This window comes from Erinaceus europaeus, chromosome 12 (assembly GCF_950295315.1).
Source record: "Erinaceus europaeus chromosome 12, mEriEur2.1, whole genome shotgun sequence".
NCBI classification, from domain to species: domain Eukaryota; kingdom Metazoa; phylum Chordata; class Mammalia; order Eulipotyphla; family Erinaceidae; genus Erinaceus; species Erinaceus europaeus.
In genome coordinates this window covers 45,827,171-45,851,550 of record NC_080173.1, presented here as the reverse complement: position 1 = coordinate 45,851,550, position 24,380 = coordinate 45,827,171, and the positions used below count along the sequence as shown (strand labels likewise).

Below are 24,380 nucleotides of genomic sequence, written 5' to 3'. Positions count from 1 at the left end.
CCTAGCAGAGCGACGCCTCCCAGCTCGGACTTCCGGGGTGCAGAGGCGGTCTTGCGGCGGCCGGCTCCGCCACCGCCTCGCCCGAGGGAGGGGAGGGACATGCCGCTGCGGGAGGCGGGGTTGGGGTATGTAAATCGCGAATGCTAACGAAGCTTGCGCCTAACCAGCACACCAGGCAGCATCAGATAGATGATTTTCCTTGCAAAAAGTGCACGGTAGTCTAATGTCCAGAATGTCCCATAATTCCGACAAAGAAGCAAAAGCGGTGCGACTTGGACTAAGGACGAGTAGGCTCACCGTGAGCTGGAAGTGTGTGACAGGAGTAGGGTAGCAGAAGGGTGAAAAACTGTGGCATCGCTTCTCGGCCTTTTGGCTGAGATCAAGTGTAGTGTCTGTTCTTATCAGTTTAATACCTGCCACGTCCCCTATCTGAGTACATTATATAAAATGGGTTTTTAGAGCGGCAGTTGGTTAGGGGCTTGCTCCGTCCGCTCCACGCATTGACCTGATATTGCAGTACTTCCAGGGACGGTGCACCCCTTTCTGGGGCTAGTACGCTGGTTGCTCAAAGATGAGGTGTGCTAATTACCTGCCCGTGAGTGGAAGGTAAGAGAAGAAAGCCTGCTGTTCACCGCTCTACTTCACCCCTCACCTCATGCACCGTTCTACTTCATCCTAGACCGCACTTTTGTTGTTGTCTTCAGAGCTTCGAATCCTCGTGCTTTGTATACTATGTGTACTTGACCTGGTGCGCATCAGCCTGGCCCCCAGGAAATGTCTGCTTGCCTGGATCTGTTCCAGGCAGGGAGCCCACACGGTATTGAGCAAGTCATATGTGTCGGTGTGTTTTGGATGTAGACACTGATGGCACCATGCCCTCACCAAGAAGAGGCTGTGGCGGTTGTGGGAAATGACTTTCATGCCAGCACCACCGCAAGCCAGAGTGGATCAGTGCTCTGGTAGCCGTATAATTGAACGAAGAAAATTGATAATATAAAAGGCTTCAGGGGGTCGGGCGGTGGCGCAGCGGGTAGTGCAGGCACTGAGCCCCAACAATAACCCTGGAGGGGGAAAAAAATTAAAAAAGGCTTCAGGGGCTGAGGAAGACTGTTAGAAATGTGAGCGCAGTGGGTTAAGCGGCTCCCCACCTACAGGGGGAGTCGCTTCACAGGCGGTGAAGCAGGTCTGCAGGTGTCTGACTTTCTCTCCCCCTCTCTGTCTCCACTCCTTTCTCAATTTCTCTCTGTCCTATCCAACAACAACAATAATAACGACAACAAGGGCAACAAAATGGGGAAAATGGCCTCCAGGAACCGTGAGACACCATTGAGACTAGAAGGAAAGCTTTTAATCAGATTGTGTGTGTGTGTGGGGGGGGAGCTTGAGAGGCCATGGGAGGAAGGCTGGGAGGTGGGGGAGAGGGGGCGAGGGGGCAGAGCTTGAGAGCCTGCTCTGGGACAGGCTGGAGGCCTATATAAATAGGGTCTTGGTTCAGGGCTATTTCCGGTGGTGTGAGAAGACCGGTGGTCTTGGTTGGATTTATGGTGCATTCAGGGATATCTCTGATTGCCTGGGAAGACTGGGCCTGGAGGAAGTCTCTCCCATGTGTCTGATTCAGGCAAGAGCAAGATTAATTTGTTCCTGTGTGGGTGAGGAGATATGTTCTTCCCTATGTCCCCTTCATTCTGTTTGGACAAGGTAAGTTCTTTCCGTGAGGATAGGGTGGGTCAGTTCTCAGCAATGTTTCCTTCAAAGACAGTATAAAGGTTATGAAACAGACTTTCATGCCTGAGGCTCTGAGGCCCCGGGTTCAATCCCCCACACCACCATAAACTGGAGCTGAGCAGTGCTCTGGTAAGAAAAGAAAATGAGGGGGTCAGGCGGTGGCGCAGTGGGTTAAGCGCACGTGGCACAAAGTGCAAGGACCGGAGTAAGGATCCCAGGTCGAGGCCCGGCTCCCCCACCTGCAGGGGAGTCACCTCGCAATCGGTGAAGCAGGTCTGCCGGTGTCTGTCTTCCTCTCCCCCCCCTCTGACTTCCCCTCCTCTCTCCATTTCCCTCTGTCCTATCCAACAACGAACAACATCAACAATGGTAATAATAATAACCACAACGAGGCTACAACAACAAGGGCAACAAAGGAGGGGGAAAATGGCCTCCAGGAGCGGTGGGTTCATGGTGCAGGCACCGAGCCCAGCAATTGCCGGGATAGCCTGAGGGTACTTCTTCCCGAGCTAGTGCTCTCTGGCTTGGAGAGAACTCAACTGGAGCCGATCTAGGCTGCTGCGTGGGAGAGGGATCAGGAACTCGTGCCGCACTAACTTCCGCAGGAGATACACTCTGGAACTCTCGGAGCCGGAAAGCAATTTCCAAGTGTCTTTAATCAGAAGAGCAACTGTTTTTATACTCTCCAAGTAGGGTGGAAACAGGATGTGATATAGAGAGGGTGGAGAGAAAAGTGACTGGTGAAAATCAGAGTGTGACAAGGAGGGGGCGGAACAGGCGAGAATCCTATCACTGAACCACCAATGCCCTGGAGTGCTTTATGTAAAAGTGATTTATGTAAATAGACCAAAGCTTTGGATCAGTAAATCCCTATATAGGCATATGGTTAAGCAGAAGCCAGGGGGAGGTGGCATACTACCCAACAAGCAATAACCCTGGAGGAAAAAAAGAAAAGAAAAAAAAAGAAAAGAAGAGAAAATGACAGGGTTGGTGTTACTGCAGTGGTGAGGCAGTGGACCTGGGGGCAAGTCTTGCTTATCAACGTGCTCATAAAAGAGAGGGGCGAGGGAGTCAGGTGGTAGCGCAGCGGGTTAAGCGCACGTGGCGCAAAGCGCAAGGACCGGCATAAGGATCCTGGTTCGAGCCCTGGCTCCCCACCTGTAGGGGAATCGCTTCACAGGCGGTGAAGCAGGTCTGCAGGTGTCCATCTTTCTCTCCCCACCCCACCCCACCCCACCCCCGTCTTCCCCATCTCTCTCCATTTCTCTCTGTCCTATCTAACAACGACGATGTCAATAACAACAATAATAATCACAACAAGAAAAACCCAGAGCAACAAAAGGGAAAATAAATAAATAAATAAATAAATAAATAAATAAATAAAACAGTATTATTAAAAAAGAAAAAGGGAGTCAGGCGGTAGCGCAGCGGGTTAAGGGCACGTGGTGCAAAGCACAACGACTGGCGTAAGGGTCCCGGTTCAAGCCCCCGGCTCCCCACCTACAGGGAAATCCCTTCACAGGCGGTGAAGCAGGTCTGCAGGTCTTTCTCTCCTCCTCTCTGTCTATCCCTCCGCTCTCCATTTCTCTCTGTCCTATCCAACAACGACGACATCAATAACTACAACCACAATAATAAACAACAAGGGCAACAAAAGGGAAAATAAATAAATAGAGTGGCGGGAGTCGGGCTGTAGCGCAGCGGGTTAAGCGCAGGTGGCGCAAAGCACAAGGACCGGCATAAGGATCCCGGTTCGAACCCCGGCTCCCCACCTGCAGAGGAGTCACTTCACAGGCGGTGAAGCAAGTCTGCAGGTGTCTATCTTTCTCTCCTCCTCTCTGTCTTCCCCTCCTCTCTCCATTTCTCTCTGTCCTATCCAAAAAACGACAACAACAATAATAACCACAACAATAAAACAACAAGGGCAACAAAAGGGAATAAATAAAATAAATATTAAAAAAAAATAGAGGGGCGAGTATGAGACTCTGGTGTCTGAGGCTCCAAAGTCCCAGGACAATAACTGACACCACCAGAAGCCAGAGATGAGCAAGCCCCCTGGTAAAAAAAAAAAAAAAAAAAAAAAAGTCATTAGTATGAACCAGGTATGGAGCAGGTGGTGGCTCATGGGTAGAGCACTGTAGCCCGTGAGAGGACGTGGGTTCAGACCACTTGTGAAGCTTCCCCTCGGCAGGTGGGGGCCAGGGGCTTGATCCCAGGTACTTGTGTGTTGGAATGTGCGCTCAACTGAAATGAAAAATCCACAGCAAAAGAAGGAAAATAACTGCTGCTGGTGGACTCTCACTTCTCCATTCGAGTATCCAGAATGGTGAACTCTTGATTCCAGCCAGCCTGCTCTCACCTTTATTGCCAGAGCCTTGATGGACTCTGTAACCAATCAGCTTGATGGACTCTGTAACCAATCAGCTTGATGGACTCTGTAACCAATCAGCTTGTGCTGTGCCCAGCTTGACATAGATAAAAAGCTAGGTGCTGCCGTACAAGGTTGTTCAGGTCTCCTTTAACATAAAATAAAACGTAACTCCCTGCCCTCCAAGTGGCCTCGGTTTCATTCTTTGGTTACATTTGAGCTGTAACACTGGAGCACAGTATAACGGAATTTTTTTTGTAATGCAGCCAGGTGCGCCACCAGCCATCACCCCAGATTATTGTTATTGTTATTATTATTATTATTTGTTGGTATGCATGAGACCCCTTCTGTTTCATTTGGTTTAAATGCCCCCTCCTTAACACTATTCTATTTACATAACCACTTCATTCTATTTTCATAACCACTGTTAACAAGTACCACCCTCCCTCCAGGGCATTGGTGGTTCAGTGATAGGATTCTCGCCTGCTCCACCCCCTCCTTGTCACACTCTGATTTTCACCAGTCACTTTTCTCTCCACCCTCTCTATGTCACATCCTTTTTCCACCCTACTTGGCAAGTATATATAAAGACAGCATTGTGAGTTTTACTTTACCTTGAGTTTAGCTTAGCTCCTCTTAGATTGTGCTGCGTCCTGCATGAATAAAGAGATACTGCCTACAGCTCAACCATGAGTCCCTGGTCATCTGTTACCCGCCCGTGAAGCCAGCCCGGCGAAAACAACATAACCCGTCGAAAACAACAACAACAACAATTGTTATTATTATTATTTTCTTCCAGGGTTATTGCTGGGGCTCCGTGGCTGCACCATAAATCTATTGCTCCTGGAGGCTATTTTTCCCCTTTTGTTGTCCTTGTTGTTTTATCATTGTTGTGGTTATTAATATTGTTGTTGTTGGATAAGACAGAGAGAAATGGAGAGGAGGGGAAGACAGAGAGGGAGAGGGAAAGAGAGACACCTGCAGACCTGCTTCACCACTCGTTTTTTTTTGTTTGTTTTTTTTAACCAGAGCACTGTTCAGCTCTGGCTTATGGTGGTGCGGGGGATTGAACCTGGGACTTTGGAGCATGAGAATCTGCTTGCATAACCATTCTGCTATCTACCCCCGTTCTGCTTCACCACTCATAGAGCGACTCCCTACAGGTGGGGAGCCGGGGGGTCGAACCGGGATCCTTACGCTGGTCTTTGCGCTTCGCGCCGTGTGCGCTTAACCCGCTGCGCTACTGCCTGACCCCCATTAAAAAAATTTTTTTTTAAAGTTACTTATTCCCTTTTGTTGTCCTTGTTGTAGTTATTGTTCTTGTTATTGATGCCATTGTTGTTGGATAGGACAGAGAGAAATGGAGCGAGGAGGGGAAGACAGAGAGGGAGAGAGAAAGAGAGACACCTGCAGACCTGTTTCACCGCCTGTGAAGCGACTCCCCTACAGGTGGGGAGCCGGGGGCTTGAACCGGGATCCTTACGCCGGTCCTTGCTTGCGCGTTGTGCCACCTGTGCTTCACCCGCTGCGCTACCACCCGACTCTCCCACTTCTCAATTTTTATTTTTATTTTTTTGTTGTTGTTGTTGCTGTTGTTACAAGGACTAAGAACATATAATTTTAAATATTTGCTAAAGAGTGTAAACTCTTTTTTATTTTAATTTTTTTAAATTTATTTTTAATTTATTTATTTCCTTTGTTGCCCTTGTTGTTTTATTGTTGTAGTTATTATTGTTGTTGTCGTTGTTGGATAGGACAGAGAGAAATGGAGAGAGGAGGGGAAGACAGAGAGGAGGAGAGAAAGATAGACACCTGCAGACCTGCTTCACCGCCTGTGAAGCGACTCCCCTGCAGGTGGGGAGCCAGGGTTCGAACCGGGATCCTTATGCCGGTCCTTGTGCTTTGCGCCACCTGCGCTTAACCCGCTTGCGCTACAGCCCGACTCCCTCAATTTTTATTTCTTTATCAGCAGTCAGACATTCAAATGATGTCAGCCTCAGTGTGGACTGCAAACTGCGTCCTCTCCTTCTCCATGAACTTGGGGGCGGAAAGCTACCTTTTCCAAGGGAGGACACAAGTGAGCACGGCTGGACAGTCAGCGGATGTCCTTTGGATCAGGGTCGATGGGTGGGTGACCAACAGAGATGCGGATTCTGCAGACACCGGATCCCAACCTGAACCTCCTCGATCTAATCTGCTGACTGTGGACTAGGAGTGAGCGCAGGAGAGGACCTAGAGTGGCCTAGGAGCTGGCGCAGTGAGTGGATAAAAGCATCGGACTCTCAAGGGTGAGGTCCCGCTGGAGTTGGATCCCCGGCAGCACATGTGCCAGAGTGATGTCAGGTTCTCTCCTTTTATCTTTCTCATTAATAAATAAAAGTAAAATATTAAAAAAAAAATCAGAGCGGGGCGGAGGGTAGATAGCATAATGGTTACGCAAAGTGATTCTCATGCCTGAGGCTCCAAAGCCCCAGGTTCAATCCACTGCACCACCATAAACCAGAGCTGAACAGTGCTCTGGTTACAAAAAAAAAAAAAAAATCAGAGCGGACGGAAGTGGAGGGTGAGGGTGTGTGTGTGTGTGTGTGTGTGTGTGTGTGTGTGTGTGTAAGGGTGGAGTGGGGGTGGGGGTGTGTGTGTGTCTGGCAGAGGTGGGGATTATCAGGCCAAGGAAAACAGGTCAGTTTAGGGGAGTTCAGGGTTTGATTCCCCAGCAGCACATCACATGTAGCGGGGTGGTGCTTTGGTATCTTCCCCAGCTACCCCCACCCCTCTCCTCCCTCCCTTCCTCTCCCATGTGAATCTGTCATGGTATGAAATAAATAAAAAAGAGTGGACAAAGCACTGGACTCTCAAGTGTGAGGTCCTGAGGTCAACCCCCTCATTAACAAGTAAATCTTAAAAAAAAAAAAAACAACAACAACAACAACAACAACAATAATAATAATAATAATAATAATGGAACCCTCGGGAGGAAGCTGCGGTCTGCAAGGCCCAGCGCGACGTTGTCGTGCGCGGTCACGTCCCCGGAACTGACCGGGGTGCGGGGGTGAGGGGCTGGGCTGGGGGTGGGGAGAGGGTGGCGAGCAAAGCCAAGTCCAAGGAGAACCGCTGCAGTGTGGGTTCCTTTCTGCTGCCCGAGTCCTTACACACGGATTTGGCCCCTCCAGCCGGTGGGCGCGGGTTGGGTCTGGAGCCGCGCGGTGCCAGAGGGTGGAGTCAGGGCACGGCCGCCCCGCCTCCTCTGAGTGTGTGTGTGTGTGGGGGGGGAACAGTGGGCGTGGTATTCAGATGAAGGGGGGGGTGTCTCCGACCGGGCAATGGACGATGGGAAAATCTGGGACGTGAAAGGTCTCGTTAAAAGTATAAGAGAATGAATGAACAGCTGCGCATTGCTGGTGACATCGAAGATAATTTCGGGCAAGGTAGACAGCATGGTAGCCTGAGATTTAACATCATCATCGTGACTAAAATATGGGTGATACGAAGGGAGCAATAGCGTGGCGTGTGCAGGCGGTATCGCTTCTCGGCCTTTTGGCTAAGATCAAGTGTAGTATCTGTTCTTATCAGTTTAATATCTGATACGTCCTCTATCCGAGGACATTATATTAAATGGATTTTTGGAGCAGGGAGTCGGAATAGGGGCTTGCTCCGTCCGCTCCACGCATCGACCTGGTATTGCAGTACTTCCAGGAACGGTGCACCCCCTCCTCATTATACGTTTGCCGAAAGTTAGGAAAATGAGAGGCGCTCGTTCTCAACCTTTCTTCTTCCCAAAGTTGTTACTTCCTGCCGGTGTCTTTTTTTTTTTTTTTTTCTACTGCCTCTCGCTCCTCTAGACAGGATCTTCGTGCCTGATTTTCTCTTTCTCTCTCGGGGTTCCCGTCTTACTGTTAACTGTCTTAACACAGATTTTGTTTACTTGGGTAAACTCGTCGCTGTCCTTCCTGCCTGCTTCCAAGACTCCATCCATGTTCTCTTTCTTTTCATCTCCTACCTCGACTAAAGCTTCCTGTGTGTGTGTGTGTGGTGGGGGGGGGAAGTCAGTCCTCTCCCATCACTTTCTACCCTTCCCATCACTTCCCCCGCACCCCACTTGACACGTTGCTGTGACCACCCGCCCTCTGCACTCTTCTGTAGTGCTGCTCTGTGCCAGTGTCATGACGCAGTGGTTAAGGAACTAGACTCCTCAGGCATGAGGTCCTGAGTTCAATGACCCCGGCAGCACATGTACCTGATTGATGTCTGGCTCTTAATAGAATCTTGGGAGCCGGGTGGTAGCGCACCCGGTTAAGCGCCCATGGCGCAAAGCCTTGCAAGGACCGGTGTAAGCATCCCGGTTCGAGCCGCGAACCCCCACCTTTGCAAGGGAGTCGCTTCACAGGTGCAGGTCTGCAGGAGTCTTTCTCTCCCCCCCTCTTCCTATTTCTCTCTGTCCTATCATCTAACAACGATGACACCAATAACTTTACAAGGGCAACAAATAACTACAAATAGTAATAACTACAACGGCAACAAATGAAATCTTGAATTTAACGCCTGTACCTTCAAAAACAATAAATTTAATAAAGGGGCCAGGTGGTTTTCGAAAGCTTCACAAGTGGTGAGAAGCAGTGCTGGAGATGTCTTGATTCTACTACACCCCACTTCCGTAGTCAGCAGCCACAGAAAAAAAGGGCAACTACAGCAGTCACGGAAAAAAAGGGTAACTACTGAAGTACACGATACGAGAGACAATGTCAACTGCAAGTAAAGCGAGTACCTCGCTACTGAAAAGCCTAAGCCGCACGACACTTTCCCCTTTTTTTTTTCCGCACAAAGCTTATTCCCCAGTGGGGGTGCACCGTTCCTGGAAGTACTGCAATACCAGGTCGATGCGTGGAGCGGACGGAGCAAGCCCCTATTCCGACTCCCTGCTCCAAAAATCCATTTAATATAATGTCCTCGGATAGAGGACGTATCAGATATTAAACTGATAAGAACAGATACTACACTTGATCTTAGCCAAAAGGCCGAGAAGCGATAGGCTCTCAGGCGCCCTCCGCGGTGCACCCTGACGCTCACCTCTCCTTCAGCTCATGGTGACAAAAGTCATCGTCAACCAAAGACCCACTCTCTTCCTAGGTTTAACTGTATCTCTTCCCCCCAATTTATAACGCACAAAGAGCCTGTCATTTTACTACGCTTTTCATATTTTGTGCTTTTCATATTTTGCTCCCAGAACTCCCGGCAGGAACCCATTTCTAATCTGCATGCCCCGCCCACGCGCGCCGTCTTCTGCTTCAGGCGCCGGGAAAGCACAGCCAGTCCTGTTTGCATAGGAAAGCACAGAACCAGAAAGACTCTTGGACAACTAGGTGGGGCTTCTCTTTCCAGCATCTCCCCCAACCCTCTCCTTCTCCCTCATCCCGACCTCCCCTAATGATACATATGTATCCACTCCCTGCCTCTAAAGTTATGCCCTCCAGGAGCAGAGGATTCATGGTGAGCCCCAGCAATAACCCTGGAGGCAAAAAAAAAAAAAAAGAGAGAGAATATTTAACATGAATATTTGGGTCTCCATTTTGGAAATAGCTAGTAGGTCTATCTTAGGTGTATTTCAAGGGGACCATGACTTACAAATTTAATTTTTAATTTTTATATTTATTTATTTTCCCTGTTGTTGCTCTTGTTGACTTTACTAATTTTTGCCTGAGCCTCTTCACTTTTCTCTTTAAATTTCTTTATTGGGGGGATTAATGTTTTACAGTCAACAGTAAATACAATAGTTGGTACATGCATACCATGTCTCAGTTTTCCACGCAACCCCCACTAGGTCCTCTGCCATCCTGTTCAAGGACCTGAACTTTTCCCCCATCCACCCCAGAGTCTTTTACTTTGGTGCAATACACCAACTCAACACTGCTTTAAGTTAAAGTGAAGGAGAAAAATTTGAATCCTTTGGGGATGGATTCTCCTTGGTGGCTGTCCCTATGCATTTATGGGCTAGGTCACCTTGGGGACAGTCCACAGGCCTCATACAGGTCTTGGTGTCCTTGGAGGTTAACAGGAGAGGGGAAGTGGATAAAGAGCCTGTGTTGCAGACAGACTTGGGAGGTTGGTGCTGTGCCCACCGGGGTAGGCAGCTGGCAGGCATCATGGGACAAGCCAATCAGAGGAGGATGGGACTGCAGAAAAGCCAGTGATCCTGCTGTAGCTGAATTGTCCTTGGGGGGGGGGCAAGGAGAGGGGAGGGGTGGGGGTGGGGGAGGACATTCCACAGGCTTTTTTGGCCCCTGTCAGGGGTGGGTGAGGGTCAGAGAGAAAGGGGAAGGAGCAAGTCAGGAAGCTGGATTACAAGAATATCAAGACCAGGCTGTTTCTGTGTGAGAGGAGCCTGGCCTGACAGATAAAATTAGACCTAGAGCTTGCTGACAGGAATTCTGAAGCGTGGGACATGGACCGTTCACTGGGATGGCAAGGCCATTCTGTCCCTGGGGACAGGACTGAAGCTGGGGTAAGGTGCTGCTGTGGGCAGTGGGTGGTCCCAACCTGTCTTAGCCCCTGCCTTACCTGGTACTGAAACTTAAAGTCAGAAAGTGACTTGGTGGCTGCTAGACCTGGGGCTAGGTAAAGGACAGGCAGGAACTCAGGACCTTGGTGTCCTGATTTCCCTGTGCTATAAGAAACCAAGGCTGGCAGGGACAATAGTTCTGGGCCCCTGGGGGCTCTGCTGGGAGACTATAGGAGCCTTTCCTTCTGTTTGGTATTCTGGAGGAAACCAGATGCTATACAGTCAGTTCTCTCTCTCTCCTACCCTTAGCCTGACTCCCCAGAACAACTGCTGGGATATTGTGGGGGTCATACAGAGGCAGGATTTCCTGGAATTCCCCAGACTCTCTAACTGCCAGAAAACAAGACTGCTGCCCCTAGTCCCATCCCTGTTCTGTTGCCACAACAAGAACTTTGTAAGCTGGTACACTGTTGAGAGTGAAAAGGGCATCATCATTATGGCAGGGCAATAAACATAAACTGGGATTATGCCAGATTGTGGACCCACAAATATACATGACCAGAGCCTGTTAGGTCACGAGAGCCTCTTCTGGTCACCAAGTCTGCACTTGCTGTTTCCAGTTTCAAACTAATGTACTGTTTTTTTCTGTCTTGGGTTCAGGTGAGCCCTAAGGACTGAGACTATAATCAAGTGTGAGAACTTGAACACGAGTCTTAAAAGCAGTTCTCAGAGGGCCTTTTTTTAAATATTTTATTTATTTATTCCCTTTTGTTGCCCTTGTTGTTTTATTGTTGTAGTTATTATTGTTGTTGTCATCGTTGTTGGATAGAACAGAGAGAAATGGAGAGAGGAGGGGAAGACAGAGAGGAGGAGAGAAAGATAGACACCTGCAGACCTGCTTCACCGCCTGTGAAGCGACTCCCCTGCAGGTGGGGAGCCGGGGTTCGAACCGGGATCCTTATGCCGGTACTTGTGCTTTGCACCACCTGCGCTTAACCCGCTGCGCTACAGCCCGACTCCCCTCAGAGGGCTTTTCTAAGGGACTATAGCCTCTAGCCTCCCTGTCCATCTCAGTTCTTCCCTTTCAATACAAATGAGGACCTGCAGGAAGACTATTGCCACCCTATTTCCCTGCACCCTGGTTGGGATTCCACCATGGTTCAGGGGTAGCCTCCACTGCCTTGGCCACTTTGTAGAGAGCAAGTCAGCCTCTAAATTCGGCCCTTGTCCATTGTCTGGGGGAGTGGCAAGTGGGTATTGTGAGGCAGAGCTGAGCCAGGCACTTCACTGCCAGGCACTTCACAAAGGGGGCTGGTCCCAAAGGAGAGAGGCTTTAAGGTTTAGAGCCAAGGGTGAGAGTGGAAGGAGTGGTCTCTCTTCCAAGCTAAAAGGGGCTGAGACAGGTCTCTGCAGAGGACCTTGCCAGCTCAGTTCAGGTGAAACCCCTTCTAGCATAGCTACCTAAAGCCTAATACCAGGCAAAGGGGGTGAGGGTCAGCTGAATGATGCTTCCCTCTCGTCCCTCACCGTTGGGGGGGGGGGGACTACTCATCTTTTAGTTCTCCCAAGCTCTTTTCTTTTTTTATTTTGTATTTATTTTAATGAAAGAGATATAAACACACACACACACACCAGATCACTCTGCTCAACATTGGCTTGTGGTGGTGCTGGGACTGAACCTGGGACTTCAAAACTTCAGGTCTAACCATTATGCTATACCATTGTGCATAACCATGATGTCATCTCCCCAACCCCAAATTCTTTCATAGTTAACATTCTCACTTGGTCCCTTCTACACCGCCTCCACCCACATTCATTGTCTGCTGACAGATCTACTCTTTCTCCCAGAGTCCACGTTCAAGCTCAGTGTCTGGAATTGAGTGGAGCAGGTCAGATGCATTAAACTTTGAGCAGTGAGCACCCCTGCCTGCTCCTCACGGCTCACTCACCTGCAGTGACAGGTGGCACAGAGTCCCCTGTTGGCTCTGGATTTACCTGGTGCTGGCAGCTCCTTTCTGCCCTCCTGACTTCCCTCCTGCCCCTGCCCCATTTCAGCTCTGTGCTTTTCTTCTTCTGATGCCTCTGCCTGCATCCCTTCAGTCTGACTGCTTGGCCTTTGTGCAGTCCCTGGTTCTTTGCTTAGCCAGACCCCTAAGCACTGCATTGAAAGGGCACATGAGGAGTGAAGCTATTTACTCCCCAAGGCCTAAATGTGGCCTGGGTGGCTGCTCCTAGTCAATTGGGATTTTCCTGGCATCTTAGACTTGCAGGTGGGGGGGGAGGTGGTTTTTTTTTTAAATTTTTTTATTTAAGAAAGGATTAATTAACAAAACCATAGGGTAGGAGGGGTACAACTCCACACAATTCCCACCGCCCAATCTCCATATCCCACCCCCTCCCCTGATAGCTTCCCTATTCTCTATCCCTCTGGGAGCATGGACCCAGGGTCATTGAGGGTTGCAAGGTGGAAGGTCTGGCTTCTGTAATTGCTTCCCCGCTGAACATGGGCGTTGACTGGTCGGTCCATACTCCCAGTCTGCCTCTCTCTTTCCCTAGTAGGGTGGGGCTCTGGGGAAGCTGAGCTCCAGGACACATTGGTGGGGTCTTCAATCCAGGGAAGTCTGGCCGGCATCCTGATGGCATCTGGAACCTGGTGACTGAAAAGAGAGTTAACATACAAAGCCAAACAAATTGTTGAGCAATCCTGGACCCAAAGCTTGGAAAAGTGGAGAGGAAGTATTAGGGAGGTACTCACTGCAAACTCTAGTGTACTTCTGCTTTCTTACTTTGGTGCCATACTCCAAACTCAGTCAATTTCTGCTTTGCGTTTCTACTTCTTTTTTTTTTTTTACATGCATAACATTCCCCAGATTCCCATTTAACAATACAACCCCCACTATTTCATTCATCATTTTTCATGGACCTGTATTCTCCCCAGCCACCCACCCACCTCAGAGTCTTTTACTTTGGTGTAATACTCCAATTCCATTTCAGGTTCGACTTGTGTTTTCTTTTCTAATCTTGTTTTTCAACTTCGGCCTGAGAGTGAGATCATCCCGTATTCATCCTTCTGTTTCTGACTTATTTCACTCAACATGATTTTTTCAAGGTCCATCCAAGATCGGCTGAAAACGGTGAAGTCACCATTTTTTACAGCTGAGTAGTATTCCATTGTGTATATATACCACAACTTGCTCAGCCACTCATCTGTTGTTGGACACCTGGGTTGCTTCCAGGTTTTGGCTATTACAAATTGTGCTGCCAAGAACATATGTGTACACAGATCTTTTTGGATGGATGTGTTGGGTTCCTTAGAATATATCCCCAGGAGGGGAATTGCAGGGTCATAGGGTAGGTCCATTTCTAGCCTTCCTAGAGTTCTCCAGACTGTTCTCCACAGAGGTTGGACCAATTGACATTCCCACCAGCAGTGCAGGAGGGTTCCTTTGACCCCACACCCTCTCCAGCATTTGCTGCTGTTACCTTTTCTGATGTGTGACATTCTCACAGGAGTGAAGTGATATCTCATTGTTGTCTTGATTTGCATTTCTCTGACAATCAGAGACTTGGAGCATTTTTTCATGTGTTTCTCGGCCTTTTGGATCTCTTCTGTGGTGACTATTCTGTCCAAGTCCTCCCCCCATTTTTGGATGGGGTTATTTGTTGTCTTGTTGTTGAGTCTGGCAAGCTCTTTATATATGTTGGTTATTAAACTCTTATCTGATGTATGGCATGTAAAGATCTTCTCCCATTCTGTGAGGGGTCTCTTGATTTGGGTAGTGGTTTCTTTTGCTGTGAAGAAGCTTTTTAATTTGATGTAGTCCCATAGGTTTATACTTGCCTTAGTCTTCCTTGTAATTGGATTCATTTCATTGAAAATGTCTTTAAAATTTATGCGGAAAAAAGTTCTGCCAATATTTTCCTCTAAGTATCTGATAGTTTCTGGTCTAACATCCAAGTCCTTGATCCACTTGGAATTTACTTTTGTATTTGGTGAAATACAGTGATTCAGCTTCATTCTTCTGCATGTTTCAACCCATTGTTTCCAACACCATTTGTTGAAGAGACTCTGCTTTCCCCATGTAATAGTCTGGGCCCCTTTGTCAAAGATTAGATGTCCATAGGTGTGGGGCCTCATTTCTGGGCTCTCAGTTCTATTCCACTGGTCAGTGTGTCTGTTCATGTTCCAGTACCTAGCAGTTTTGATGACAATGGCCCTATAATATAGTTTGAGATCTGGCAGTGTGATGCCTCCGGTTCTGTTCTTTTTTCTCAAGATTGTTTTGGCAATTCTAGGTCTTTTCTGGTTCCAGATAAACATTTGTAGCATTTGTTCTATTCTCCTAAAAAATGTGCTTGGGATCTTGATGGGGATAACATTAAATTTGTAGATGGCTCTCGGTAATATATTCATTTTGATGATGTTAATTCTTCCAACCCATGAACATGGAATATCTTTCCACTTCTTTGTGTCTTTTTCAATTTCTTTGAGTAGTGACTCATAATTTTCAGTATATAAGTCTTTCACTTCTTTGGTTAGGTTTATTCCTAGATATTTTATTGTTTTTGTTGCTATAGAAAAAGGAACTGATTTCTGGATTTCAATTTCTTCTAACTTAGTGTTTGCATAGAGGAATGCCACTGACTTTTGAATGTTAATTTTATAGCCTGACACATTACTGTATTGCCTGATGATTTCCAAAAGCTTCTTGCTAGATTCCTTAGGTTTTTCCATGTATACTATCATGTCATCTGCAAATAAGGAGAGTTTGACTTCTTCTCTTCCAATCTGTATTCCTTTAATTCCTTGCTCCTGCCTGATTGCTATGGCAAGAACTTCCAACACTATGTTGAATAGTAATGGTGATAGTGGGCAGCCCTGTCTAGTACCTGATCTGAGGGGAAATGCTTCCAGTTTTTCACCATTGAGTATGATGTTGGCTGTAGGTTTACTATATATAGACTCCACTATCTTCAGGAATTTTCCATCTATTCCTATTTTTTGTAGTGTTTTGATCATAAAGGGATGTTGTATTTTGTCAAAGGCTTTCTCTGCATCTATTGATATGACCATGTGGTTTTTGGTCTTGCTTTTGTTGATGTGGTGGATCACATTGATTGATTTACGTATATTAAACCAACCTTGCATGCCTGGGATAAACCCCACTTGGTCATGATGAACAATCTTTTTGATATACTGCTGTATCCGGTTGGCTAGAATTTTGTTCAATATTTTCGCATGTATGTTCATCAGAGATATTGGTCTGTAGTTTTCTTTTTTGGTTGTGTCCCTGTCTGCTTTTGGTATCAGGGTGATGTCGGCTTCATAGAAGCTGGCAGGGAGTATTCCAGTGTCTTCAATCTTCTGGAAGACTTTTAAAAGTAGAGGTATTAGTTCTTCTTTGAAAGTTTTGTAGAATTCATTTGTAAAACCATCTGGTCCAGGACTTTTATTTTTGGGAAGATTTTTGATAACTGTTTCAATTTCATTAGCTGTGATGGGCCTGTTCATGTTATCCACTTCCTCTTGACTTAGTTTTGGAAGTTGGTAGGTATCTAGGAAATTATTCATTTCTTCCAGGTTCTCTAACTTGGTGGCATATAGTTGTTCATAGAAGCCTCGCATGATATGTTGAATTTCTGCAGTGTCTGTTGTGATATCTCCTCTTTCATTTACTATCCGATTTATTTGGGTCTTCTCCCTTTTTTGTTTTGTGAGTCTGGCTAAAGGTTTGTCGATTTTGTTTACTCTTTCGAAGAACCAACATTTACTTTCATTGATCTTTTGTATGGTTTTCCTATTCTCAATGTTATTTATTTCTGCCCTAACTTTAGTGATTTCTGTCCTTCTGGTTGCTTTAGGGTTCCTTTGTTGTTCTTCTTCTAGGTCTTTAAGATGTGCAATCAGGCTGTTTATTTGTGCCTTTTCTTGTTTCCTAATGTGTGCTTGTATAGCTATGAACTTCCCTCTTAGGACTGCTTTAGCTGTGTCCCAAATATTTTGATAGCTTGTGTCTTCATTTTCATTGAACTCTCGAAACATTTTGATTTCTTCCTTGATTTCCTCTTTGACCCAGAAGTTGTTAAGAAGTGTACTGTTGAGCTTCCACATTTTGGCACTGTTACTAATCTTTTGTTGATTGTTAAGTGTTAGTTTAATTCCACTGTGGTCTGAGAAGATGCTTGGGATGATTTCAGTGCTCTTGAATAGGCTGATGCTGTCTTTGTGGCCTAACATATGGTCTATCCTTGAGAATGATCCATGTGGATTTGAGTAAAATGTGTATTCCAGTTTCTTGGGATGAATGACTCTGAAAATGTCCAATAGTTCTAGTTTATCTATCTTTTCATTTAGCTCCCTTATGTCTTTACTGATTTTCTGCCTGGGTGATCTGTCAAGTTGAGATAGTGGGGTGTTGAAGTCCCCTACTATGATTGTGTTACTGTTAATATATTGCTGTAGCTCTTTCAGTAGAAGTTTGATGTATTTAGATGGCTTCTCATTGGGTGGATAGATATTAATAATTGTTAAGTCCTCTTGATTGACTGATCCTCTGACCATTAAGTAATGTCCATTCCTATCTTTTTTAATCTTATCTATTTTAAAGTCTATCATGTCAGATATGAGAATTCCTGCCCTTTTTTGTGGGCCATTGGCTTGAATGATAGTTTTCCATCCTTTCACTTTAAGTCTGTGTTTGTCTTGTTGCGTTAGGTGAGTTTCCTGTAGACAACATATTGTTGGGTTGTGTTTTCTGATCCATCTTCCTACTCTGTGTCTTTTAATAGGTGAATTCAGGCCATTCACATTTATTGATATCAAAGATTGAAGATATTTTAACGCCATTCTTGTAGAGTTTTAGAGTGTTTTGATATATGTTCTATTTGTGGTGGTCTGGTTGTTTATAGGAGACCTTTCAGAACTTCTTTCAGGGCAGGCTTGGTGATGGTTGCTTCCTTCAACTGTTGCTTGTCTGAGAAGGTTTTGATGCTTCCATCTAGTCTGAATGACAATCTAGCAGGATATAGTATTCTTGGCTGAAAGCCTTTCTCATTGAGCACTCGATAGATATCTTGCCATTCTCTTCTGGCCTGTAGTGTTTGTATGGAGAAGTCCGCTGCTAATCTTATGGGTTTTCCTTTGTAGGTGACTCTTTGTTTTTCTCTTGCAGCCTTGAGGATCCTTTCTTTATCCTTATTCCTTTCTAATCTAAGTATGACATGTCTTGGTGTCTTTAGGTCTGGGTTAATTCTGTTTGGGACCCTCTGGGCTTCTTGAATCTTTATGTCTTTGGTGTTGTCTAGACTAGAGAAATTTTCGGCTATTATGGCCTGGAGAACGCTTTCTTCCTCCCCTTCTCTTTCTTCCTCTGGTAAGCCAATAATGCGTATATTGTTTCTTTTGAAGTCATCCCATAGGACTCTGTTGTTGTTTTCAGCATCTCTTAATCTCTTTTTGAGATCTCTTACTTCTTTTTTAGTTGTCTCTAATTCATCCTCAATCTTGCTAATTCTGTCTTCAGCCTCATTGATTCTATTCTCTCTGCCCTCTACTGCTTTCTGGAGTTCATCTATTTTGTTGCCCTGCTCTGATACTGTTTTAGCTTGTTCAGCTAGTTGCCTTCTTAGCTCAGCAATTTCAGCTTTCAGCTCTCTAATAACCATGAGATTATTAGAATTTTCTTCCATATTCTCATTTGTTGTTCCTGCATTTCTGATTACAATTTTTTCAAATTCTTTACTCACTCCTGTTATTATTTCCTTAGCTAATGTTTGGATGTTGAACTCGTTGTTTTGTGCTTCGCCCTCTGGAGGACTTTTAGCTGGACTCTTGTCCTGGTTTGAGTCTCCATTATTTTTTCTTGTTGTTTTAACCATTTTATATAAGTTAATAGTTTTTTCAATCCCTGAGTTGGAGTTCAGTGGTGTAAAAGCCTTTTTTTTTTCCCCTGTAGGCTATGGTAGCCTGAGGGCTTTTAAACTATCAATAGGCTTCTTGGCTTAATCAATGACTCCTGACCAAGAGATAAAACAGGGTGTGGCAGAGATAATCCAGTGGTTATGCAAAGAGACTTTCACAGCCCTTCAGCTATGCCACCGAGGTATAGGTCTTCTGAGTTTCCCGGTTAGATCTCTGTGCCCTGGTGTCCCTCCCTGTTGCTGCTCCAGATTCTGAGGGTAGTAGCAATGGAGACTCAGAGTTGTACTTGGTGAGTCTCTGGGGAGTCCTTTCCTCCCTTCACCTGTCCCCTTGTTGGTGGAGCAGACTGGAGGTGGTGTCTCCACTGACAAACTGTCGAACTGTTAGCAGTCACTTAATCTCTCCTTAGGCCCCTCTCTCCTCTCTGTCACCAGCCACGCGTGTTTGTACTCACGGGTGATTTACTGGGTTTCTGTGGTCATTCTAGTCCTGTCTTGTTTCGGTCCGGGTGGTCTCCTTTGGTATTCCTAGTTGATCCGGGAGAGGAGAGGAGAGGAGAGAAAGAGATCTGCTGCTCGTAGCTCCGCCTCCGGAAGTGGAATCGGGAGGTGGTTTTATGAGGGAGGGATGGTGAGCACTTCTTCTGGCTTGACTGCTAGTGCATTTCCTTTTCTTTCTAACCATAAGTGCTTTCCTCTTCCTCCCTTTCACTTGTCTTCCTTCTTTATTCTTCCCCTTCCATTTATCTGCCCACCTACCTGCCACTACCCTCCCTCCTTCCCCCACCCCTCAATCTTCAGATCAAGCGCTTCCTGGAGGACACAGATGATGCAGAACTGAACAAGTTCATGAAGGATTTCCCAGGAAGCGAAAGCTGCCACCAACCAGAGGCCAAGACCTGGGTGTCTAGGTCCCATCTGGAGTCAAGGACCCAGACCCCGAACCTCTGTCAGGATGACCTGGAGTTCAGACCCCCCTCTTGGCCCCAGTCCTGTGACAGTCAGCAGTTCTTCACTGCCCCAGCCCCTCTCAGCCTGGCCCCGCAGCCCATGGGGCAAGCTTGATCCCTATGACTCCTCTGAGGTAGAGCCTATAGCCCTGTCTTTATCTTTAACTTAGTGAGCTGGTCCAGGGAGGAAGGTGTGTGTGTGTGTGTGTGTGTGTGTGTGTGTGTGTGTGTGTGTGGTCTATGCTCATGCACATGTATGGACACTTTGAGTATCTCAATTATGTGTTGAGCTGGGACACTCCCCCCCTTCCCATCCTGTGTTGGTGCCAGCTTTGTGGTGTCAGCCCCCAAGTGCATTGGCAGCTCTCATTATCAGCAGGGTCAAGAGCTCAACTAGGGCCTCAAAGAGGTCTGACAGTACCTCTAACTCTGGGACAGTGGCCTAAGAGGGTGGGGGACAGTGGATGTCAGGTCCTAGGGTCCTTCCAGCTTCTTCCTCTATTGCAATGTACCTCCATTTCTCCTAGTATGACAAGGAGTATGTGGGTTTTGCAACCCTTCCCAATCAAGTCCACCGAAAGTCCGTGAAGAAAGGCTTTGATTTTACCCTTATGGTTGCAGGTAGAGCAGGGTTGGGCAGGGCCAGGGATGCTTTTGGGTGGCGGTGGTGGTGGTATGTATGTGGGGAATCAGGGGAGGGAATGAGGAGGAGAGGAAAAAGTAAGTGGCTGTAGTTTTCTGTAAAAGAGCCAGGAGCCATGGGCCACTGAAAATCAATCTAAGTAGGAGAATGAAGCAGCACAAAGACACCTAATCAACAGCTTTCTACTATCTGCCTCTTTCTCTGTGACCTTGGGCAATCTCTTTCCCTCCCTGGGTCTCATTCAAATGACAAGGCTGGACAAGCTGTTCTCTCTGTTTCCTTCCAGCTCTAAATATTTGGTTGATCTTTTCCCAATTAGATAAGAAAGCAGCTTCCCACCCCACCCTGTCCACCTTATCCAATGGGATTGTCACTTGACTATAGATGATGTCTTCTAAGGTGAACTGTGTCCTCTCTCTCTTGCAGGAGAGTCTGGTCTGGGCAAATCTACTCTTGTCAATAGCCTTTTCCTCACTGATTTGTATCGGGACCGAAAACTCCTCAGTGCTGGAGGTAAATAAAGTGAAACATGAAGATAGGCTGGCAGACCTGACTTGGGAAACCAGATTCACTCTAGAGTTCCCTGGGGGTGGGGCCTTCCCATTACTCAGGAAACCATGGCTTCCTAGAGAGACTGACAGCATCTCTCCATAGGCTTATCTAGCCTGGCAGTCCACCAGCCAGCTCCCTAAAGATTTGGGTGCTGAAGCAGGGCAGGGACCAGAGTCCTGTTCTCTGAGTGAGTCTCTGACCCCCCAAAGGATTCCAGGAATTCAAGAAAAAGAGCCGGAGCAGAGAAGAGGCTGGGGCCAGAGCCAACAGGCACCTGCATTTCCTGTGTTGGGAAATGTGCTACTTGCTGGTTCCCAGAGAATGGGCCCCCAGGCCCTGGGGGAGGGGGACAGCAAGGCTGTCTGGGGTGGGTGGGTTTGTCCTATTTGGGAAGGTCTTTGTTCTTGCTCTGGCCTCAGTTTCCCCCTTCTCCAGAACGGATCATGCAAACTGTGGAGATCACCAAACATGCAGTGGACATAGAAGAGAAGGGCGTGAGACTGCGGCTCACCATTGTGGACACACCAGGCTTTGGAGATGCTGTCAACAACACAGAGTGGTATGTCCAGCCCCAAACAACCCCAGCTACCTCCCTCTCTCCCTGCTTTGTACACGAACATGAACGTGTACAGAGGTGCACGTACAGGTGCAAGCATATCCAAAGATGTCATGAGGAATAGGCCTGTAACTTTGAGCATGCCACCTCTTCCCTTACTGAACACCTAGCTGCCTTCTCTGTAAAGTGAGAGAAAAAGGATTAGAGTAGATTTCTAATGTTTATACCTACTCTGACCTGTAGTTCCATAAATAGGGGGTGGGGACATAAGAAAAGACTCAAAAAAGCAAACAAATGACATGTAGCACAGAACCTGAAACATACAGATGTTTAATACATGCTATCTCTCTGACCTTTCATTTCACCAGACACATTTTAGATGTAACAAATAAATGTTAAAAGAGTGCAAATGTGGGGGCTGGGCGGTAGTGCAGTGGGTTAAGCACACATGACGTGAAGCGCAAGGACCAATGTAAGGATGCTGGTTCAAGCCACTAGCTTCCTACCTGCAGGGGGGTCGCCTTACAAGCAGTGAAGCAAGTCTGCAGGTGTCTATCTTTCTCTCTTTCCCAGTCTTCCCCCTCCTTTCTCGATTTCTCTCTGTCCTGTCCAACAACAACAATACAACAAGGGCAACAAAATGAGAAAAATGTCCTCCAGGAGCAGTGGATTCATAGGACAGGCACCGAGCCCCAGTGATAACCAGCCCTGGAGGCAAAAAAAAAGTACAAATGGGGAGAGAAGAGGTGAAGGGGAAGAGGAGGTGGACCTTTGTTTAAACTCCAGGCACCCTCTAGGCTACTGCCAAAAGAAAAGCTGGCATTGTCATACCCATCAACCCTGAATTTTTCCCCCCTGCAACTGGAGGTATGCTTAGATAGTGATTGGAGTTAAGTAAATGGAGGAAGAAGAGAATGAAAGATAGTAATAGGAGAAAAGGCTATTGGTTCCCCGCCCGCTTTTATTTGCTAGGACACAGAGAAGTTGAGAGGGGGAGATCCTTGTGCACGATAATATATGCACTCAACCAAGTGTGCCGACACTTGGCCCCAGGCTTCATTTTTAAGGATGAGAGACTGGACTAAAATACCTAGGCTTAATTTAGCATTTAGTAACTGCATGCTCATCGGCAAATGACAATATCCCTATTTCTTCAGTTGAAAAATATTTACTATCTCATCTAGTTGATTTGAAAATTCCCCAGAGGGGCAGAGTAGTGGCACACACACTACAATGCATACAGACCTGTGTTAAAGTCCCCAGTGCCTGCCTGCAAGAGGGAAGCTTCATGAATGATAAAGCAGTGCTGTGTTTCCCTCTCTCCCTCCACTGCCCCTCTCAGCTTCTTCCTGTCTCTGTTCCCCCTCCCCAGAATAGCACAAGTAAATGTGCACAGAAAACTAGAAAAGTCTGTTTTTATTACAGCCATGAATTTTAAGATAATAATGGTGCAAAATGCAAATGTAGGACCTTGTTTAAAATCACTAAGAAGACAGCCAGAAATTGCTTACCTGGTTAAGTACACACTTTACCATACATGAGGATTTGGGTTTGAATCCTTGGTCACCACATGGCAGCATGATATAAATGGGAAGCTCCACAAGTGGTAGTGAATGTGACATCTCTCCTTCTATGTATCTCACCTTGTGTCTGGAGAAAGAGTCTGCCACGAGCAGTGGGATCCTTTTGGTGTGAAGCACTAGTAGCAGTATCAAAGATAAATAAAATTACTAAGAGACTGGAGAGATAATTCCCTGGGTAGAGTGTACTCCTTACCATGTACATAACCCACAGTCAAAGATGACTCCTAGGGTAAGACAACTGTAAAAGGCAGTAGCCTTGAAATTCCCTTTTTATGCAGTTGTCTGTTAAGTGCTTTTAGTATGAGTTGCTTGTAGTATGAGGTGGAAAATTCCTTGCCCCTTCCCCCTTGAATAAGCAGGACCTAATCAGTGAAGGCCACCCATTGTTCGAAGGACCCTGCCTGGGGACAAGCCTTATCAGGACCTCATCAGTGAAGGCCACCCATTGTTCGAAGGACCCTACATGGGGACAAGCCTTATCAGGACCTTTGAACAGACTTTGTGGTGTGCTGCCTACCGGATGGGTGGTCATAGCCGATGGCAGGAGGATGTGGCGACCCTGCCTGGTTGAATTCTATTGGTTGTGTGATCTTACTATATTTGAAAATAGCCCGCGCTTTGCTTTGTATGGACCCCGCTTTTTTTTTTTTTTAATTTAAGAAAGGATTAATTAACAAAACCATAGGGTAGGAGGGGTACAACTCCACACAATTCCCACCTCCCAATCTCCATATCCCACCCCCTCCCCCGATAGCTTTCCCATTCTCTATCCCTCTGGGAGCATGGACCCAGGGTCATTGAGGGTTGCAGAAGGTAGAAGGTCTGGCTTCTGTAATTGCTTCCTCGCTGAACATGGGCGTTGACTGGTCGGTCCATACTCCCAGTATGCCTCTCTCTTTCCCTAGTAGGATGTGGACCCCGCTTTTTGCTAAGTTTGAAATGATTGGATCTTGTGTTTGCTATAGCCTGTTATTGGATGTAGGTTGATAAGGTGATGTGCTCCCCCTCCCTGAGTGTAGTCTGAATTCCTATAAATTGTATGGTTTGAGCCCTGTTCGAGGTTGAGCTTGGTAGACTGCTGCCAGTCTCCATCTCGGCCCGGATTGCAATTCGTCAATAAACATCTTTGCTTCCTTACAGTGGATGGTGGTTTGATTTATGCTCGCTAACATTTGGAGGCTCCAGCGAGATCCCTCAGACGGGTATTCCTGAGGACACCCCATCCTGGGTCCGGACCCTCGGAGGCCTTGGAAGTCCTGCCCGGCACCGGTAAGTCAGGCCTGAATTTTGCATGGTACCATTTCTTTTCCAGCTCTGCACCTCCGGAGAACCAGTGAGTCAAGCTTGATTTTTGTGTAAGTCCCCGCGGGGCCTGGGGGGTCTGTGGATTGCGGGACACCGCGTTAAAATCCCAGACCGCAGCGCTGGGGAGTGACGACTCCCAGGCTGCTGGGGTAAGGATCTGGAACAGGGTCCGCCCCGGGACCTGAAACAGGGTCCACCCGGGACCTGAAACAGGGTCCACCTAAGGATCTGGAAAAGGGTCCGCTTCCGAACTGTCTCTCGTGGCCACTCTGTGTTTGTCTCCTA

The 24,380-nt window shown here is 46.9% G+C and overlaps 3 non-coding genes and 1 pseudogene across 3 annotated transcripts; 3 read left to right on the top strand and 1 right to left on the bottom strand.

The window, feature by feature from the left end:
- The first annotated feature begins 353 nt into the window (after positions 1-353).
- LOC132542179 (U2 spliceosomal RNA) lies at positions 354-542 on the top strand. Its single transcript, XR_009553300.1, has one exon. It is a non-coding gene; the product is annotated as a U2 spliceosomal RNA (small nuclear RNA).
- A 7,069-nt stretch (positions 543-7,611) lies between these two features.
- On the top strand, positions 7,612-7,802 carry LOC132542158 (U2 spliceosomal RNA). The gene has a single exon (XR_009553281.1). It is a non-coding gene; the product is annotated as a U2 spliceosomal RNA (small nuclear RNA).
- A 1,124-nt stretch (positions 7,803-8,926) lies between these two features.
- Positions 8,927-9,117, bottom strand: LOC132542165 (U2 spliceosomal RNA). The gene has a single exon (XR_009553287.1). It is a non-coding gene; the product is annotated as a U2 spliceosomal RNA (small nuclear RNA).
- Positions 9,118-10,348: 1,231 nt separating this feature from the next.
- On the top strand, positions 10,349-20,913 carry LOC132541717 (septin-4-like; annotated as a pseudogene).
- The last annotated feature ends 3,467 nt before the right edge of the window (positions 20,914-24,380 follow it).